This window comes from Rhea americana, unplaced genomic scaffold, assembly GCF_003343005.1.
Source record: "Rhea americana isolate MKP2758 unplaced genomic scaffold, rheAme1 scaffold_325, whole genome shotgun sequence".
Lineage (NCBI taxonomy): Eukaryota > Metazoa > Chordata > Aves > Rheiformes > Rheidae > Rhea > Rhea americana.
The window spans coordinates 415,446-430,047 of record NW_028186452.1 but is presented as its reverse complement, the minus strand read 5'-3'; the positions used below and the strand labels follow the sequence as shown (position 1 = coordinate 430,047).

Below are 14,602 nucleotides of genomic sequence, written 5' to 3'. Positions count from 1 at the left end.
CAGTACCTTGTTTCACCAGAACAAACCAGAGTAAAAACACACAGAAGCTGTTGGGCACAAAAGCCCTTGTTTTGCCTCTCCTTAAACCACCACAGGTACAACAGTACTATCCCAAGTAGAAGATTTTTACCCATGCAACAGTGCCGTTAGATCAGGATGTAGTTGTCCAAGTGATTTATTGATGGTGTGGCTTCACACTATACTGTCTTGCACAAGCGCAAGCCGCTGCTGGAAGGGGGGGGGGGTCCTGCTGCTCCCCCCTTGCTGTCTCCTGCCCTTTCGCTGCTATTTCAGACAGTTATCAGCTGCCTGGAAGGTGAGATGGTTCAGCAAAGTAATCCCCTCGGGAGAGATTCAGTATTAAATGCGCAGCGAGCTGCATGAAGTCATCCTAAAGCCCCTGATCCCTCGAGCTGACACCAGGGAAGCTGTGTGAGCACATGGCTGAGCCAGAGTGCAAGACAGTGCAGTTTGCTAGTAGCAGTTCACAATTACACCAGATTAGGCACAGCACGAAACCAGGACCTCAGTTGTGCTGGAAGCTTATGTATGGACAGAGCCAAAAATGAAGATCTGGTCTACTAAATTCCTGGTCAGTGCCCTGGGAAGAAGGGCCATTCTTCTCACCATAAGAAAGCCTTTCTTGCTGATTATACATGACATAAATATGCTATGTCTTATTATATTTAAGAACTATAAAAAAAGATAAGTCTGATAAAATACATTAAGGAAAAGATGCTTTATATAAACTGTAGCTTTACATTATATACCTATTGACATTATAGGCTAATCACGCCAGAAATTTTAAAATTTTTAAGAGTAGTAGAACTGCAGAAAAGATTAATGATACAACCCAGGCCTTTAGTTAAAATGTTTTCAGAGACAGTTCAAACTATTTCAGAGAATCTTTGCAGGCACTTAACCTTTTCAATTACCCATTATAAGTCTCTAACTTTCTACATGTTGATGGCAAATTCTGAAGATAGAGATTATGCCAAGAGTAACTTTTTCTTTCTCTGAATCCAGGTCAATGCATATGCATCGTTCTATGGTTTCAACTGGTAGAAAAACAAGTTTGTGACTATTCCATGGCAATTATTGCACAGGAACAAGGTAATGAAAGAATGTTTTCAGAGGGTGGTGTGGGAAAACTGCTGATTGAGTATGTTCTAAGAGGGAAGTAACCTTCCCCTGTGTTTACAGGCAACACCTATAAACTGACATTAAGACTTATCAAAGGAGAGGGAGGAAAAAGCTGTTTGTGATTTTTTATATATATATAATTATTTTTCAGGTTTCTTTATTATGCAGGTGTTTTTAACCATAAAACTTCTCCCAGAAAGCTTCATGTTAAGATATATAATATAGTCCCACAAACATTTTATTTGCTCACTCAAGCATATTTGATACATGACTTTCAGACAAATAATGTTGCTCATATTTAAGACCATGTGATAACCAATACACCATTTCTCTAGCACACAGCATCCCCAAAATTCATGGTCCCACAGCCACAGTTTTATTTTAGATTACTGAGGCCAATAGCTAAAATAGAGTTCTGCTACAGCCTTTTGTCTGACAAACGCTTATAGGCATTTTTATACATACGATATAACAAACAATCACATCTTGGCATATTTCAAAATATATCTGAACCTGGAATGAAATAAAAGATGTTAGAAAAGTACTCAAAATCAAAAGATTAAGACTGAAGTTAAAGTGCAGAGAGAGGGCGTACAGTTATGCAATTATGTATCTGGGAAATGTTTGATCAAGTACATAAAGTTTAAACATAGGAAGAGCCAACAGATCCAGTTTGTCTGCTATGTTGATTTATTGACAGATAATGAGCCCTACTAAAGCATTACAAAAAGATGATCAACAATTTTTAATAGATTATTAGGTAGTGGAGGGGAGAAGCAGTGAAAAAATATACACATATATAAAATATATATACTTATATATAATACATATATATAAAATATACATATACATAAATGAAATAATTAAGACAATAAAAACATACATATTATAACAAATGTGTTAAGAAGTAAAAGGAAATTAGGTTAATATAATTTCTAAGCATATACTGAGGTTTTAGGAAAAAAAACTCAAGTAGTTGCTTTACTAGTTCTACTACTAAGGAACACTAAAACACAGGCAAGACAGCACAAATGTAATGTTCCAGATTCACCAGTGACCATGTCTAAAACAGAAGTATTTTCTCCAATCACAAACTAAAGAGTTCACCTTCTAAAACAGCTCCTGACCACCAATGGTGGTGTTCACCAATGCACAAAACATGCACTTTAAGGCTTTGCRACAATTCTTATTGAAAGCTGACTTATTCAAATGTTCAATGCAAATACTAAAGATGGAATTAGTTTTGCCTACCTTTAGTAACCTAAAATTCAAATTTCCAGTCAAAAGCTGTAAATGTGGCATACCTACTCTGATATATGATTGTTGCTCAGCTGCTAGATCTGGCTCACTGTGTGGCCATGCCAACAGTCATGCTGGCAAAATGAAGGAGAAAACAGGGAAAGTGGTAGCTGAGACAACRGGGAAGCCAGACTGCTTTTTTGTTAACAGTGACAGCTCAAACATACGTCAAATATGACCCACATCAGTCACACAGGCTATGTCTAGTCAATAAGGAGAGGGAGGGACGGGATTATTCTCTTCTAGAGGGCCCGTCTTAGACAACATATGAATAGTTTCTCCAGAAATGCCTCACCCTACCAATTAACCAGAGAGTTAAGGTATCTTGCTTAAAATACARTCTCACTTGTGGATAGCCAAAGCTTGTTGATTTGAGGTCCCTCATTTCTGAATTTTACTTGAGTTTTTCTTCCTCGTTGTGTCAACTTCTAATTGACAGTCAGCGCTCTACGTTACAAACCACATTAAATGCTATCTTACCACTAGAGTGACTTAGGCTTCTCTTGCAATGAGAAATGGGAGTGGTGGCTAACTGAGTGGTGTGGTTATTAAGTTTTGTTTTTGTTGGATTTTTTTGCAACAAGAGAAGCTTGGCATAAACATTCATACAATTAGCATGGCGTTATAACATTCCCCCCACCCCGCAGGTGTACATGCTTTAGTTAAGAGATGGAAAAGCTGATAGATTCTAATACAAAGGAGATCTGCATAATGACTTTAATTATAATTTTCAAAGGGAAAGCCACACACAGGTAAGCCAGGATGAGGAGGGAAATATTACAGTAGTGCAATGCCGAGTCTGTCTCTGCAGTGACCACAGCTCTTTGAGAGTCCATTTCAAAATCATAGCAGGAGGCTAGTTACCCCTAATTAAGTATAAACAAATGGACATCAACAGATCAGACAGTCACAGCACTGTCAGWGATGAAGAAACAGAGGGTAGAGAAGTACCCAGTATCCAGTATGACTACCCACAGGAGTGAAAAAGTGCACTGACGAGAGCTGGATTCTGTACCCCTGAAGCAGCCAGAGACTTAAGTCTGGCACTTTGTTAAATAATCTCTTCATCTAGCTTCCAAGTAAGAAAATAAATATCTGATCACCTTAAGTAGCTAATTAGGGCCCACAAGACAGACACATGGAATGCACTGAAGCATACCAACACTTCCGTGAAACATGCCCACCTGTTCTCACCAACAGTTCATGGGCTTAAAATGTTTCCACAAAATCTGGTTGCATGCCCACTGCAAATCATTGCCAACAAAGAGCTCCTAGTAGCTGCAGCACAGAAGATTAACCCACTTTTGACAGAACGTGAAAGAATACATCAAGTGAAAGTCAGTACAGGTGCATGAAATGAACATATCACCCGCATGGAAAGAAAGAAGGATTATCAGAATAGAACAGATATTTACTTTTTGGAGATATTAAAAAAATTGATGTGCTGTTAATAATTTTCAGGTCACTATTCCTGTGCAGTGGTATCAAGTTGGCAATACTTTGAAGATGCTAAAATGAAATACTAACAGGATACAAATATCCTGTATTTTAAGAGAGATGACATAAAAGYGAACGGAAAAAGATAGCTGACCAAAACTTAGATTTGTCTTAGATTTAGTTTCACAGCACAGACATCCAGGACTAGGCAGTATAAAAGCAATAAGGAATTTTGCAGACAGCACAATGTCAGTCAGAGGYAAGAACTCAACAGATCTAATACGTAATAGCATAAACACCACAGGCAGATGCAATATCCACCGCCTTCTCTGGAATGCATGTTTTACTCTTAGAAAAACTGACTTTGCAACATAAGGAAGCAGTTTGCTTTATTGGCTTTTGATAATCACACACTGTAGCCCTACAGCTAAAGCAAAGGAATTGTTACGGTTATCTGTATGATACAAAACCTGCTTCTCAAAAACACAGATATAGGGAGGTGTACAGTGGTGCCCTAAAGACCCAATCAAAATTGAGTCCACACTGTGCTACACAGTTACAAATAAAGTAAGTAACAGTATATACCCTAGAGGGATTGGTCTAATTTAAAAACAAGTCAGGGTAAAACAACAATGAAGACATAAGTGGTTACATTTACTCTATAGAGTGGTATTTACTATTAGTTATTCATTTACAGGTCAAAGTACATTGTATTATTTATAAAATCTGACATTATCAATAGTGATCAGACCTCTTTTGAGAAGTGTAATATGTAATTGGAGGTCTTGAGAATGTCTCATAAAAGCTAACTGTCAGCTAATGAAGTGAAGATACTAGAAGGTAAGAAAAGCAAATGCATTAATGACTTCCAAAAAAGGCAATCTGTGTGACAGTGTTCACATGTAAACTATAAAAAATAGTAGAGGAAAAACAGGAAGAATATTTTGAAAGCTGCTCTTTACTAAAGATACACAAGAAAAAAATACAGTGATTGATTTACGAATGGTCATAGCAGTCACTTAAAAAAAACCCTATTTCTATTCTAGGTATTTTCACTCTTGGTTYACAGTGGAAATTTGTCAATTGTAAACTTATGTTTTCAGTTTTTAGTTTTAGCAAGCACAAAAAGTTACTAATTTTTATATAAAGATTCGTCCGATAATTACTTAATCTCTGAAAAAAAAATTCTTTTGCATAACAAAATTTTCTCCAACACTCAAACATTTATTCTAGTAAGTAAAGACTAACGTAGGAGAAAAAAAAAAACATATTTTTGTTTTCTTTTGGACGCTAAAGTTCAAGACAGGATACTGTAATTCCTGTTGTTAGTTAAAAAGTGAAATTATCTAAATATTTGATAATAAAACATTACTTAGTATATAAATGGTTTCTAATACAGTAGTGATGAGGCTAGGAAAAAAGCTAGAGAACAGCTTAAAGTTGCCAGTAAACACGAATAAATTTAAACTACAAAGTCTGGTAAAAGTTATRGCAAAAAGATGAGAAATAATCCTCTCAGGCACTATTCATGATAAGCTAGTGGGTTTTAGTAAAAAACAGATTTTCTTTTAAAACCTACTTTAAAAGAATGACTTTTTAAATATATAATAAAAACCATTTATAATGAAATGGGATATAGTGAAACTCCATTCTTCAGTGAAACTAAAAGTCTTGTTTGTTTTAATAAATGCCAGTGTTCCTCCTCTCCCACCTCAGCTCACTCGTTACTCCCCTCTTCTCGCTTAAAGCATCTGTCTGTGAACATAATCTAGCAAGGTCTCTGGAGTGGTAATTCAGTGGAAATTCTTCTCAATTGAAGCTGCCAATTGCAACTGGCAGCTGAACATGAGATACTTGGGCTAACRTAGACACCTGTCTGCAAGGAAGCTCTAGTATACTGGCTATGTAATATTCACTATCGACCAGCTTTTAAGAATTTTTTACTAACAATTATCATAGGCTTAATTTTATATAAATGGCAAAAAACAATAGCTGTTGTGCATCTGTTTTAATTCTCTAAAAATCTTTTAAAAAAAAAATCCTTGTAGGAGAACTCAATGTCAACATTCAATTTCTCTGTTTTAAGGAAAATACTGAAACACAGTATTAATTATCCTTAAATACAAATACTAAAGTACATATGCACATCTGAGTATATTGTAGAGGCATTCACGTTTATCTGATATAGTCAGAAATCCCATCTTACAGATCTTCTTACAAAAATCTTAACCTTAAATTCTTACAATGAAAAAAGTAAGAATTAACTTGTCAGACTGAAGGCACAATTTTAGTGTTTACAAAACCCTGGAAGCTATACTCCCTGGAGACCCTGATCCAATTACGAAAACAAATCCCACACTAGCAATGCCAATTTACAGGACAGCAACAAAGAATTTTAAGCTGCAATTTCAAAACATCACATGTACAAAGAAGTATTAAGCAATATATTGTTCATTTGTTTTATATAAGAATATTCAAAAAGAATCATATTATGAATATTTTGTAAGTTACAACATTTAATCTTAAATTCTTCAAGATACAGTTGTAGTTTATGAASATAAAATGTGTTCATGACTGTGCTGCTTAACGAAGATCACATTACACACAATAATAAGGGGAGGAGAATGAAGCAAAGTGCCTGCTGGCCATATTAACAAGGTAATGCAGGTCTGTATGTTAACTCTATGAGGCTCTTGGGAACTCATTTCATTGATTTATTTTGATAACTCTTTCAGCACAGGGAAAGGGGTGCCAACAAAAATAGTGAAGAAAATTTTCCCTGTAACTGTCCACTTTGGTTCAACTTTTGTCCATTATCTACAACGCAATTATTCTGTGTTACATCCCAAGGCCAGTACTCCACTGGGAAGTAACAGTTCATTAAGAAAACATTTCTCCCATTTTATTCTTCCTCTTTGGAAATCAGCTTCAGGATTCCTGCATCAGTTTCATACCTCATTCACACAACAGGTTGCTCAACACTGCACTGACAAGAACCTGTTTACAGAAAGCAGCAGATTGATAAAAAGTTGGGTAAACATGTTCACAGACAAAAGTAAAAACTTCTTACAGTTTCAGACATCTGGGACCTACAAAATCACATTTTACCAACTAAATATTTTCCTGAAATGTAGGTAAGTAAAATAAGTTTTAGATCCAGGAATTTGTGTTTGACCACTGGTTATATGTTTTCAAAAACACTGAACAGATCAGTTCCTTAAAAAGAAGATTACCAGAAGACAACATAGTTAACATACTACAAATATGAATTCTCAGCTCTTTAATAAATTGCCTTTACTTACCTTACAGAGTAATGCAAGGTACTCCAAAAATAGTTTAATGTTTGTACTCCACAAAAAACTTGCAAAGTAAGGTACTCCAAAGAGCCAAGTCTTTCTAATTACAGGATTCATTTGGGAAAGAAAAGACTGAGTATAAGGTAATAGATTTAATARATAGCTTTAAGATGAGTCTGAAGAATAAAACCTAAATTTAACTTTCACTAAAAGATATTTCATGTGAAAGGGTTAAGCAGCTTGTTCTTCATGCTACACTTCAAAGGTAAGCTTTATTCACATCTTGCTCAGCTGCCAAATGCAGACCTCTCCAGAGCTCCTTTTTCAACTGTAGATGCCCTAAAAAGCCTTTTAATGTTGSGTTCTAATCACACCCTCAAGCATGTGCGCCATTATCACTTATTCTTTCAAAATCACAGCTAAAAGTAAAACTGATTACTGCAAGAAATCTGTCTCCTTGAACAGGAATTGATTCAGAGTATCTCACTTAAAAGAAAGGATAGAAAATTTAAGGGATACTGTTATGGGTAATATCATTAAAAATGTTTAATTTGTCTTCCTTCATGGAAGCTTAAAATTGAAACTGCTTTCCAAATCAAATTTATTTCCCCATTTACACAATTTTTTCTGGCTATGCTTGAGGCCTTTTTATTTACTTCCCAACTGCCTACATGAACCACAGCCATAAGTAAGCTATTACATGATACAGAACATTTATTCTGATTATTCTTCTATTCCTTAAAAACGATTCTTCTTTTCAGTCAATGGCATAGCTCTGTAAGGTCTATGCTGATTAAAAAAAAAAAAAAAAAAAAAAAAAAAAAAAAAAAAAAAAAAAAAAAAAAAAAAAAAAAAAAAAAAAAAAAAAAAAAAAGCCTAACAAAGAGGCAAATCTCTGTGCTTTTTTGTACTTCTTTCTTTTTTTAACAACATACCACAGTTACCTGAGCTACTACATTCCTGGTCCAATTCACTGACCTCTATTCCCATTCCCACTAGCTAACCAAACAGGAGAAACCTTCTCCGTATCGAATAAGCCTCTGGCTTTGGCACAGATCCTAGAATACCTTCGTACATCCATAGAAAACTAGGTTACTAAAGTCTCTGGTCACATCCTCTAGATAGTCAGATTTTTGGTTTCCAGCAATAATCCACTGCATCTCAGTTTCCACAGTAAGGCTTCCCTTGCGCCCCTCATCCTCCCTAGCACCTTCTCCCCTGGAGCAGGGGGCCCAAACCCCTCCAGCACCATACCTCATCTCAGTTAACATCTCCATATGCCATCTCCCAGGTTAAAGCCATCACATTTCAGCCATTCAAATGTTTTAAAATTGTTTGGCTGTTTGCCAGTATTGCAGAGTATTCAAACCAAAGCCTGCAACAGATATTTCAGACATCAGTAATTCACTGTAATGTGGTTATAAACTTGTGTTCTCCACACAGGAAGTAGTTGGATCTATTGGTTAAGTACTAAGCCTGAAAATTTCAATATATTTGTTACATGAGGTTGACAGTACCTTTCAATTTTATGAACTGCATGAACTGTGTACAAACATTTCTTTTTCATCATTAATTACAAAAGTTTACAATACAGAGTATTTATTAGTTGCCACCCTCTCTTCCATTCCTGTTGCCAGAAATTATTTTATACAAYAATCTTTTTCTTTTTTTTCATCTTAAGTGAGACACTACAATCACAGAACTTAAAACAAGCACTAAAATGTCACTTACAGAAAGCATTAAACTTGTAAGGTACTCTGATTCCCAGCACCAATATTTAATAATGACTGARGTGAACACTAACCAGAGAACACTCAGTCCTTCCTCTGCTGAATAAGTCAAAACTAAGATTTGAGAAATAAAATGAATAGCATATCTGAAAAAGTACTATTAGTTCTTCTAACAGTACCTCTTCAGAGACAATCCCGTTGCTTTCCTTAATGCTAATGCAAACAGAAGACGATGCTTTCTCCATTTTGATTTTGTGATGAAGAGACCAATTACCTTAATGGCAGCTTCCTTGCCTTTGTATACAAGTCAACAGGAGATCAACTTTTCTGATGCTTCCTCTGTAAGTTTTGCTAATGTACCATATTCAAAATCCAGCTACTTTTTTTTCCTGTATGAAGATATCTAAGTGACCAAAACCACAGAGTCATCCTTTGAGTTACTATAGGAGCAGAAGAGACATGCCAGAACACAAGCACTAAATAAGCTTAGAGTCAGTACAGTGCAAAAAAATAGAAAATTCTTTAGGGTTGTGGGATATTTTTGGCAGATGGAAGAAGATTTTTTTAATACGCATTTTTGAAGATTTAAAAAAGACTCTCAGCCTTGTAAAGGAAAAACATATATATATGTATGTACACACACACACGCAATATATATAGGGGTGTGTGTGTGTATATACACATATGTCTGTGTGTGTATACACATATATATACACACACATATTTTCATTGGGCTTAGATTTACTGACAGGGAGCTTAAAGAGACTTCAGTGTCCCATTATCATGGGTCAGAGAAGTGACTGAGCCCAAGTGACACCATCAGGTCTCATAGCTCTGTAAAATTCCTCCTATTCCCTGGACAGTCCCAGAGCCACAGCCACTCCTTTTCATTGGATTCAAAAATCAAATTCAGAAATGGTAAGATATTAGAGTGACAGCCTAAAATACACAGATCAGGAATATCTTTGAATTAACAGCCTGCTGAGACAGTGATCCAAGATGTTTTACAACTCTTTCATGCCTCTGATAGGCACAAAATATAACTGATGYGATTTTCCTTCATGTTATGATGCTATGAGAGATCATCTAGCTCATYAGTCAAATGACAGAAATGCTGCAAAATTTGCAAAATAGATCTAAATTTTCAGGTAAAATTAAGTCCCTATCTACCCTCATTTAAGCCAATATTCTCTGCAATGTTGCAATCATCAATAAATAATATTCTGAAATAGTCACCATTTTAAGAGACTGAATGTTATAACCCAACAACACTTCCCTTCTACCAAAGGAAGAAAAATAACATTCTCAAACTGATTTGAAAGCCTAACCTCTCCTGTGGTCTCCAAATTAACATCCCGGACTGTTTCATGAGAAGGTTATGCCCTCCGAGACTGCAACCCTTAGTTCACCATCCTCCAGCAGACACCTTTGACAAAAGGCCCCTGCCTGACGGGACTCAGTGTGTAAGGAACGGCAAAAGGAACCAAGAAAGAAGGAAGACAACAAGGCAAAGAAAAAATACAAATATAATTGCTACCTTATTTCCCGGCAAGAATGTATGTGGACACATACAAAGATGAAGGATAACAGAAAACAAGTACGGGAAAGAAGAGGATGAAGAAGGAAAAGAGCATAAAATAACCTTAAGGTTAAAAATAATGAAATTATATTTTACTATCTGTAGAAAAAACACAGAAATTCCACTCACTTGGCAAGAAAAAACAGCAAGAGAAGTAAAAGCAGAAAACTATTTTGATGTTTTTTGACACAAATTACTATCTATTACTGGATTTTTTTAAAAAATAACTGTTTAGTACTGAGCATTTGGCAGTCAATGTTGTCTCTGACAGAGTTCAAGTCCTCAAACTTAACTTTCTGCCTCTAATCCATCACGAGAACTTAACATGACCCCCCCTTCCAGTATATGACCGCCACCCATTACAAACAAATAATTATTTTTTTGCAAGACAAGCCATCGCTGTGCCAGTATTATATCTAATGCATATCTCATCAGATTATATGTTAAACCCAGTGAAAATTTAGCTTCAGAAGTGAGAATTTTTTGAATAACAAGTATACCTAAAGGTTTAATAATCACGTAGTAGTACAGCAATAAAACAAATTATCACTGTCAAAACACCGATGACCAATTTCTGTCAGTTTCTAATCCTTACTTTTTGTTTGTTTCCTTTTCTGGGAAAGTATTTTTAGATGGAAGCAGAATTAAGTAATAAATTAATTATAATGATGAATCACAAACAGATTAATCTGTGATCTCTTCAACCATAAAACCTTAAGAGATGAAAATATAAAATACAGACATACTTCAGGCATGAAATGAAAGATACATTCCTCCAGCTCTGGTGGCTGCTGTGCAGGTAATTTGGTATTGCTAAACAGAACGTGTCACGCAGCTATTTCTTTTACCGATGTTCGCAAATCAGAGAGTATCTCTCAGAATGGTCCTGCTCCTTTAACCTCATCCTTCCCAAGTTTGTATTGTATTACTTTATGTATTAATTTAATATATTTGAACATGGCCTGAAGGTGTCATATGCTTACTGGCCAGCAATTAAACTCACTGGCTCACTGGCTTAAGTTACAAAAGGTGTAATAAGACATAGTAGCAAAGTTCAAAGRTTTATTGAATGGCCTTGTCACCAGTCCCCCTCCAAGGGCTGAGGCTGCTGGCAGGACGGTGCCCCTATATGCTCTTCAGAAGTTCTGCTTTTAATTTTATTAGTAAAGGTCTGCAAGACTTGTCACCACAGCAGAAAACAACCAGCCCTGCTGACTTCATGCTGCTGGAGCACAAATACGCAAACACGAAAAACAGACTGTTCATGCAGGGAGGTAGCGCTGCTTCAGTGCTGTTTGGTCATTATCTACAAGACTGATACAACTTCCTTTACAGAAATGAAAGGTGACATTTTCCTGAAATGGCAAATGTGAAAAATGTACCAACGCTTCATTACCTTTAACAAAATTTTAATACTTCAGAAATACAAAGTCTGAACAATACACTACTGAATCCACATTGCCATTCCTCCCACTTCTGATTGTAAGAGTTTCAAAGCACACATTAAAAACTCCCAGATTACTAAACTACTGCAATTAGGCCAATTAAGCAGAGATTGTTTTGTGTCTTCCTTACAGGTGAAAAACCCATGTCATACAAACCTTTTTTTCCTCAATAACATTACATTAAGGGAGATTTTAAAAGTCCTTCCCCCCMACCCCCACCCCACCCCCAAAAAAAACACACTTATCCACAACAAGAACTTTTATACGATTGTTTAAAATATTAAAATAATTTCATGGAAACTGTATTCCTTTTTCTTTTTGTTTTAAATCTGAATTGTTATAAACAAAATAAATTTACAACCTACACAGCAGTTTCAGTTTCACAATTTTATCTAAAGAAGCAAGAAGTCAGAGCTGCAGGGCTCCTATCTAACCTTACCCTAGTCTACTAGTTTTAATACTATATTTAGTTTTAAAAGATCTCTGTGAACTGACCTGAAAACCCTAATATATGTTTCTGAGCCAGTCCAAAGCCTAGTGATAACATAAATCACTGCCATGGGTATAATTCCAGTCTTCTGGGACATTCTAAAGTAAAATATAGACTCTCGGAATAAAATGCTTGAAATTAAATCAATGGCTCTAGAAAACAACCAACCGAACAAAAAAGGCTCTTAACCCAAAGCTTAAACAATAATTTGCTATGAAATAAAAACTATTACTGAAGGATTCCCTATACTGGGTCATATCATAGGTGACAAAACCTTTTGGGGAGCAACTGAGGGAGTGATGATATACATATTTAATATTCAAACTGCCAAACATCTGTCAGTGCTTAACACTTCTATTAGACAAGGCTTCAGATGACTAAACAATATCCTAAAAATGTTAACATGCCATGCCTACGACAGGCATCAGAGAAAAAGCCCCAAGCAGATCAAGGCTGGTTCTGATTCTGTCAATATTCACTCACTTTAATTCAACAAACCACTTCAGAAAGCTAAAAACAAGCAAGAACCAACGGAAAACAACCCAACGAACCTAAGTGCTCTTAGTCTTCCATGGGCAAAAGGAAAGCTGCAGCTCCGCTTATGCGCTTGGTGACTCTCCCCACTTTTCAAATACAGTCAATGAACAACTGCGTAACTCATCTGGAAAGAACTTCAGTATCTTRGGGTTACCTTTCATAACTGACAAATAAAAAAAGTACTTTCTATTTCACCATTAAAAAACTGCTTTTAAGTTAGCTGCTAGATAGAACTTTGACTCAGCCACTTGAATTAATTCAGCTATCTATGACAAAATAGATTTTAAAGTTATATTGACAAGCAAAAATATTATATTCACTATTAGAATAATTATGGATAAAGATTGCTAACATGCAGAACATCCGTACTTTAGGCATTGACACAGATGTATGCGGCAGAAAACATGCAGTAAGACTCTTCCTATCAAGAAACGTGCTGGAAATGAATGGAGAAGAGAGATGTCTGTCTTGCTCTGCAAGATCATAAATGACAATTTTTAATGCATTTCAGATTTAACCCCCAAAATAATTAAAGCAGGTCTTAATTTCACACCCTTTTGTTCCAATTCATGATATGAATATTTACTTCTGAACCAACATTCAATAAAGATTATCAAGTTGGGACACAGCCACATGAATCAGGCACAGAGACTGGGCAACCACCACCAAGGCTGTGAAACAGGATCCTTAACAAAATTCAGCTCCTAAGTTAAAACTGCACATGTCAAATTAGTTATTTATTTTATTATACCTGTAAACAAGAAAGAGGTGATATCATCAAAAAATTAGGAAAAGTCACAGACAGCAGCAGTGAATTCATCAGGTCAGTTTAAAAGAGTGAAAGGAATAAGGGATGAGGAAAAGAGAAGCTTTCTCTATTTTTACAAGGATTTAAATTGACAGTAATTGTTATACCAGAAGTTCCATCCCCAACAATTTGAAATAAGATCCAAACATAAGGTAGACACTAGTTGTTAGACATTCTGTTTATTTCATTTAACAGCATGTTATTTTTCTTGATTCAACACTGTGTGCCAACAATTTTATTTTCAAATTTACATATGCTGAACTATAAGAAGACATAAACCACTGAACTCTATTTTCCTTTAACAGCACATCACCTTTATGAGATCAATATCCATAATGGTGGTTTAGAGGAGACGTGCTATTAACAAAACTATTGATAGCTCTTTATTTTCCAATATTCCACTTTCAACATGTGCATACTCCTGTTTGTTCTGAACACATCCCTGCAATTAAAACAGGACTTGAAAAATGCTAATTGTCTGTAAGACTGCTCAGTTTTTTTAAAAAAGCAGAAAACAACTTTTTGTCAATTTTATGAGCCCATACATATTGTAAGACGTATTACATACAGAAATATTTTCTAATATCAAATTATTTCACTTTGAATTTATTTAGACTTTTAAATTAAAAAAAAAAAAACATTTTTGCCTTTTTACTTAATTCAACTGTTCTTTAAATATTGTCACCTGGGTCTTTTTTGCTAAAGCTTTCAGTTTCATATCCATCTCAATTTTTCTGGTATTGTTTTGACTATCCTTGGCTTTTCCAAGTTCCATAATAAAGAACAAAATTTTCACACTGAAAACGTGTGCCARATCATAGAATCATAGAATAGAATC

At 35.4% G+C, this 14,602-nt stretch overlaps 1 protein-coding gene across 2 annotated transcripts in view; it reads right to left on the bottom strand.

Annotated features, from left to right (window-relative positions):
• The window catches only part of NLK (nemo like kinase), a 66,919-nt gene that overhangs the window by 35,845 nt on the left and 16,472 nt on the right, over positions 1-14,602 (bottom strand). The window lies entirely within an intron of this gene.